A 6,916-nucleotide genomic window follows, 5' to 3' on the forward strand; every position below is an offset into this window, starting at 1 on the left:
ATAAAGATATTAAAAAATAAACGACCTCTTTTTCAAAAAGCTTCTTTTGAGCTATCTTTTGGTCTAATACAGCCCCTCGCCCCCACCCCCCGACCAAAAGAGGGGAACAAACAGATAAATACATATCCATTGAGAAGTCTGATTCTCCTCAATAAAGAGTGATGGCACAAGTACATGAACAAAACCAAAAGTAACTACTGGGTTATGCTAGCGTCACTACGCTGCCTCTCCCACAAATAATAAATATTAGGATGTGAAACCTTCAAAAATTAAAGGCCTAGTGGGAAATGGAACAGGCCAAGGCCAAAGCTAACTGCTTAAATGAGAGCCCCAAGCAAGGTGGAACTGGATGCCTTCCTGCACTCCTTAATCAAGATTGAATTTCTGTCAACAGGTTTCACTGAAAAAAAAAAAAAAAAAGGCACATGCGTCAACCACATTTCCCCGCACAAATCAAGCTGCCAAGCAAGAGAATCGGCTTCACATTTCAAAATTATCTGAATCCACCACAACTTCAGACTCTTGCAAAACTAGAAACATTCTGAGTGAAGAAATAGCTCTTCCTGACCAATAATCCTCTGATAGACAGGGAAAGGTTTCTCCCATATGTTATGAACTAGTTAGGTTCCTTTTAAAACTGCTTATCAAGTGCCATCCATCGTATCACATGGCTAATTTTTGTTTCCAAAAAACAAAGATTGAAAAGATATATATAATCCTTTCCCTTAAGGAACTCACAGTAATTTTGACACAGGGTGATCTTTGCTGTGGAAGTGCAGAGAAGGGGAATAGATGAAGGAGGGTCAGAGAAGCCTTCCTGGTGGAAGTGATACATAAAAGATACAGATACACCTGCAGAGTTCTACAGGATAAAGATGAATATTGACTTTTTCTAGGGGAAGAAATAAATGGAAAGGGAAAACAAATAGGGGGAAGTACACAATTGAGGAAGATTGCAAAAGAAGCAAGGTAACCTATTTCCACATTCATCTGAAATTAACCTCCAAGGGCCCCTGTCTCTCTTCACTATCAAACCAAAAATAACCATCCATGACAAGCTCTATAAATCAAAAGGTGCAGGTTCAGAGCGGGTGGAGGAAAGCTGTAAAAGGCTGCATTCTAAGCAAGGTTGAAATAGACTAGCAGCTCCTGAGCAAAAGGAAGACTTTGGTGTGATAAATGATCTCAAGTACCTCACTATACAAGCTTGTGAACTGTGTCTTGCCTAATTCTATTGGAGGAAAAATCATGAGTTAAATAAATGGTAATGTAATAGAATAAACAGAGTAAGTCAAGACCTCATTAGAAGTGTAGTTAGTTAAAATGGTCCCATCCCAGGCAGTGCCATTTCCCCAGGGACACCCTCTCCTATTTTCACAAGGGATAAGAGATCCTGTTACACCACCACAAGTTAGAGTTGAGTTATTGTCATCTTAACCAGGGAGAAAACACCTACATTTTTTTTTCTTGTACATTAAGGATTAGCAAGAGACAGTAAATGGCAACATAATACAGACAGCAATTTTAATTGTTCATCGAAGTCACAAACTAAGTCTGAAGGAAGTTAATGGACTTTGTGTTTCCACATTTGTTTGCTAACTTCTATGATGAAATCAGATCTATTTACAGAAACAGATCTATGAAGCTTCCAAAATTGGGTCATTTTAAAATCCAATGACAATCTCTCACTGTCCAAGCACTTAGAAGTCAGCACAGGACACATGGACACTTGTTCTAGTTCATCACTGTCCAGAAATCTCAAGCAAATACATTTTTCTACCATTTTCCTCCCAAACTTGTGAGTTTCATATCACTGTTTTTGAAGGATTACAAATTCAGTTCTGCTTTTTTTATTCATCCACAGAACTTTATAAACCATAATCCACTCTTACATGACTAACAGGACCTGGATAGAAATCAAAGATGCCATTTACCTCTAGGCCAAATAACGACACAGATCTTTGTAATACCAAAGTGTTCTGATGTTCCAAAAGTAAGAAGCTGAAAGAGTTTGTAAGGGTTAACAGTGGGGCTACAGGAGGTTACAATCCTAGTCAAATCTCAATCATTCGGTCTTGTAGAGATTTATATCCCTCAAAAGGTATCTGGTTTGGAAAGCAGACAGACAGAGACACACACACATACACACACACCCTAAAAAAGTGATAATCAATGAGGTGGCAGGGAGTGAGGTAGACAATGAGAGGGTTGGAAGGTTTTTAACTATAAACCTTTTTATATTATTTTGATTTTTGCACCATTTGAATCTATATTTTAAAAATAAAAAATTGTGCCTGTGTGAACATACACTGCTGGTGGATGTGTAAATCAGCACAATTTTCCTATAAAGCAATTTGGTGTTACGTACCAAAGTCTTAAAAATACACATTCTTTGGGACTTCCCTGGCAGTCCAGCAGTTAAGACTCCACACTTCCAATGCAGGGGGCGCGGGTTCAATCCCTGGTTGGGGAACTAAGATCCCACATGCCACACGGCCATAAATAAATAAATTTTAAAAATTAAAAATATGCACTCTTTTTGACCAATGGTTCCACTGGGTAAAATACTATGGTAGAATGATATAATGGAATAATATATAGCCATTAAAATTATGTTATAGAAAATTTTAATGAAATGAAAAAATTTTCATAACCTAATTATTAAATGAAAAAAAATGAAGGTTATTAGAGCATGATTTCTTAAAACCAAATATAGATACCCTCCAAAATTTGGAAAGAAATCTATCAAAATGCTAGCCATAGTTTATCTGAGAGGTGGGATATTGGGTGACATTATTTTCTTTGCTTTTACATATTAAATAAATTTTCTTCCAAAATAAGTGTTACTTTCTAAAGATAAGCTAAAGTTATTTAAAGAATTTTGAAGCTAATATATTAATGTCCCCCTTATTCCTTTTTAATGTAATACTGTGGATACAGCCTTACCTGTGGTTTAATCCGTCTGTCAGTCCACCTGTCTACAGGCTTGACTCAAAGTTGCAATATACTCTTTCACCTCTCTTCTGAAATCTTGAAGTCTAGAAAGTACTACTTATCAAGAACCTAGAAGAAGCAGAAAGGCGATGAAACAGGTTCAAGTTCTTTGTAGTAAAAAAGGTTAACAGAGAACAGCAGGAGCTATAAAACAGGGGTCCCCAACCCCCGGGCCACGTACCAGTACCAGTCTGCAGAGCAGGAGGTGAGCGGCAGGCAAGCGATCAAAACTTCATTTGCCGCTCCCCATCGCTTGCATTACCAACTGAACCATCACCCCCACCCCCAACCCCCAACCCCCCGCCCAAACCCATCCGTGGAAAAACTGTCTTCCACAAAACCAGTCCCTGGTGCCAAAAAGGTTCGGGACCGCTGCTATAAAACACCAAGGATACCCACTCTTAAAACCAAAGAGTGCTTCTGAGAGCTAAGGTCTAAACAGCATGGATCCCCCCAAATGCCAGACTTCTTAAAAGATTGTTGTTTCATTAGTGTAAAAATGTTCCTCAAGTTTTTTTGTGTACATGTGCTGTTTCCCAGTATCTTTGTGGTTACATACTCCCACTTTAAAGCAACCTTTCTGAAACCTGCAACTTAGGAACACTGACATCAAGGGGTTGTAGTGTGCACTTCTATCCTATTCAAACATCAGGACAAAGAGTAGGCACACTCAAAATATGAAAAAACTTCTACTACCCTTTTAAATTTAAAAAAGTAGAAACAGGGACTTCCCTGGTGGTCCAGTGTGTAAGACTCCACGCTCCCAATGCAGGGGGCTGGGGTTTGGAACTAAATCCCGCATGTATGCCACAACTAAGAAGTCCACATGCCACAACTAAGACCCAGCACAGCCAAAATAAATAAATAATAAATATTTTTAAAAATAATTTAGCTTTAAAAAAAATTAATTAAAAAGTAGAAATAGCATTTTATAAAAATTTTCTAAAGTATGCTCCTACATACAATTTTATACCTTTCTAACTAATCTTTAATTTCCCCCTATAATCAAGTTTCTCTATGCAGACAAACAAAAACAGAACCCCTCCCAGTTATCTGTATTTTTTTCACAAAGTACCCTAGCTGCTGATCTGTCTCAAACACAGATCTATTCACAGAATTGACTGGCCTGTTCCCTGGTGGCGCAGTGGTTAAGAATCTGCCTGCCAATGCAGGGGACATGGGTTCGAGCCCTGTTCCGGGAAGATCCCACATGCTGCGGAGCAACTAAGCCCAAGCGCCACAACTACTGAGCCTGCACTCTAGAGCCCAGGAACCACAACTACGGAAGCCCGCGCGCCTAGAGCCCATGCTCTGCAACAAGAGAAGCCACCACAATGAGAAGCCCGCGTACCACAACAAAGAGTGGTCCCCCGCTCTCCGCAACTAGAGAAAAGCCTGTGCGCAGCAACAAAGACCCAACGCAGCCAAAAATAAAAATAAATAAATTTATAAAAAAAGAACTGATTGGCCTGTTCAATCTCCCTGTAGTAAATTCTGCTTCCTACCTTTACCCATGGCAAAGAAAATTCAGTTTGCCAAAGGACATTTAAATCTCTCCTCCTTTCTTCCCGAGCAATTCAAAAAGAATTAGGGAAGAGACCCAGGAAAGGCTGAAGAAAAAATACATATAGGAAATATAGGTGAATTCTGAACCCCTCCTGATACCTAAACAAGAAATGAAGGACCTTCCCACATAATCCTGTCTCCTGTTGAAGCTTAATTGCAGCTGCAAGATAAACTAACTTTATTAAGGTTGGAATACACAGACTTAAGCATAAGGTGGGCCAAAATAACTATTTTCTTTAAATGATTTGAAAGTTTAAACAAATTTACCAATCTAATTCAATATATCCAGTTTTCATCCCTGAAATTTTGTAGTCAATTTAGATAATGCCTTCTTGCCTTTCCAATTCAACAGATATTGAATGGGTGATTTCCATGCACCAAGACCGTTCTGGTTCCTGTCTAACTAAACTCTCCTTATCAAGAACGGTTTCTGTCCCACCTGCTTCACAAAGCCACCCTTGCCTGTTTTAAGCCTCACTGATCTCCCTCACCTCTAAACTGCCAGGGCGTTTACAATACAAAACAATAGAGCACTCAGATGCTTTCTTGTCTTGTTCTAATTGTCACTTGTCAGTTTGAATCAGACTTTTGGCCTCAAGCATACCAGAAACCATTCATCTGTATACACACAGTATCTAATACTGAGCACACAGTACAACCTCAAAGGTCAATTAATTAGCTAAGTGAGCTGGGAGCCACAATAATTTTGATCCCAAGAGTGCCAACTTAATACTGAATTGACACACCCACAGTGCAACTCCAAAACAACTCAAGTTTGATTTAGAGGTGGCTTGACAGGGGGTGATACACTGAGGCCACAACACAAAAATATCCTTCGTATTGCAGCAAACAGTTTGAATTTTGACATCTGATGAGTGAGACAAATTGAAAGGCCATAGAATGTCAAGACAAGGTAAGGCTGAACCAGGGAGAACTCCAAGTGATGGTCTTAAAGCAAAATCAGCAGAGCACTCAGATGCTGTCTTGTCCTAAGCAGGACTGATAGGGAGGAAGTCCTTGGTACCTAAGTACTACGAAATTGTAGGTGAGAAAAAGAAACCATGTATCAAGAAACCAGGGAGAAAAACAATCCTACAATATTACAGCCTGGTTCACTTTTCCTTCCCTCTCCAATCCATAAGTGTTTTAGCACAGGAAATTAGAAAAGCAGTAATACCTAGTGATACCACACAAAGGGGGAGGGCTGGGCAGATAGGGATGAAACAGAATGAATTGTAAATCCCCAAATAGAAAGACAACTCCAAGTGGAATTAAACTCGCCCTCAATTATGTTCTCACCTCATTTACCTTTCTACCTTACACAACAGTTTTGAAATGTAGTTGTTTGTGGCCACATCTTTTTCCTCCACCAAATGCCACACGTCTTGAGGGCGGGTGGGGCTACTGCATCACCCATTTCGAGAAATGTATCTAGATTACGGGCCTCAGTTTCCCTCCTATAAAGGAGGGCTAAAACTAGCACCGACTTCACTGGATTGGGGCGAAAATTAAATGAGAAAACGCAGAGTGCTTGGTCCAGTAAACGCTTATTTCATGCGTGCTGGGTAATAATATAATTGTCGTTACCGTTATCCTTAGCCCACAGCCTCCCCCCACTCCTCCTTCCGCCTATTTCCCACGCCGGCCTCCACCTCTACCTGGAGACACAGCCCGCTAGTCCCGGTCCGGCCGGGGAAATCCTGTCATGAAGGGAAGGGTGGCCGGAAGCCCGGCTCCTGCTCTGCGGGTCAGGTCGGCGCCCCAGCAGCACAGCGTCCCAGAAGCTGAGCCCTCGAGGAGGAGGAGACCTCCAGCCACTTGGAAATCAGGGAGAAGGTTCCCCGGCGCCCCAGCTGCTCCCCTTTTCTCCCCTCGGCTCACCTCGCCTCAGCGCTGACAACCAACCGCCAGTAAGACCCGCCGCGGGACTCATTCTGTACCGTTGAAAATTTGAACCCAGACTCTCCAGTCAAACGCACCAATCAGAGTGCCGGGAACCAGCGATCCCAGCCTTCCGATTGGCCCTAGAGATCGTAGGGAGGCCGGAAGTCAGGATGAGGCACAAGCAAACAACCGGCCCCGGAGGCTCCTGGGAAATGTAGTGCGACTGGGTGAGCCGACTGCAACAACTCGAAACAGGAAATTACTACAAAGCCCAGAATGCTCGGCTACAGACTGTTTGGGAAAGGTGGTACTACCCACTGAAGAGAGAGGGAGTCTATTTAGGTAACAGGACGGCGCGCGTCCTGAACCTCCCCAAAACTTTCACGGAAGGAAATTCTTCATTAGTTCATAATTCTCCCAGTAGTTGTGCATCGTGCCTTTGATTATTCTTAGGAATTCACTTCGTTTTAAC

At 41.5% G+C, this 6,916-nt stretch overlaps 1 protein-coding gene across 3 annotated transcripts in view; it reads right to left on the reverse strand.

Moving 5' to 3' along the window:
- TPX2 (TPX2 microtubule nucleation factor) overlaps positions 1-6,556 on the reverse strand; it is a 57,987-nt gene extending 51,431 nt beyond the window's left edge. For 2 of the 3 annotated variants that reach the window (XM_082432150.1, XM_082432148.1), the window contains exons 1-2: positions 6,442-6,556; positions 2,947-3,063 (exon numbers count right to left, since the gene is read on the reverse strand). The gene's annotated coding sequence lies outside the window, so the exon portion shown is untranslated. The other variant, XM_082432149.1, reaches the window with a different exon arrangement.
- Between the last annotated feature and the right edge of the window lie 360 nt (positions 6,557-6,916).

Source organism: Balaenoptera physalus, assembly GCF_965194825.1.
Source record: "Balaenoptera physalus genome assembly, chromosome: 16".
Taxonomy (NCBI): Eukaryota; Metazoa; Chordata; class Mammalia; order Artiodactyla; family Balaenopteridae; genus Balaenoptera; species Balaenoptera physalus.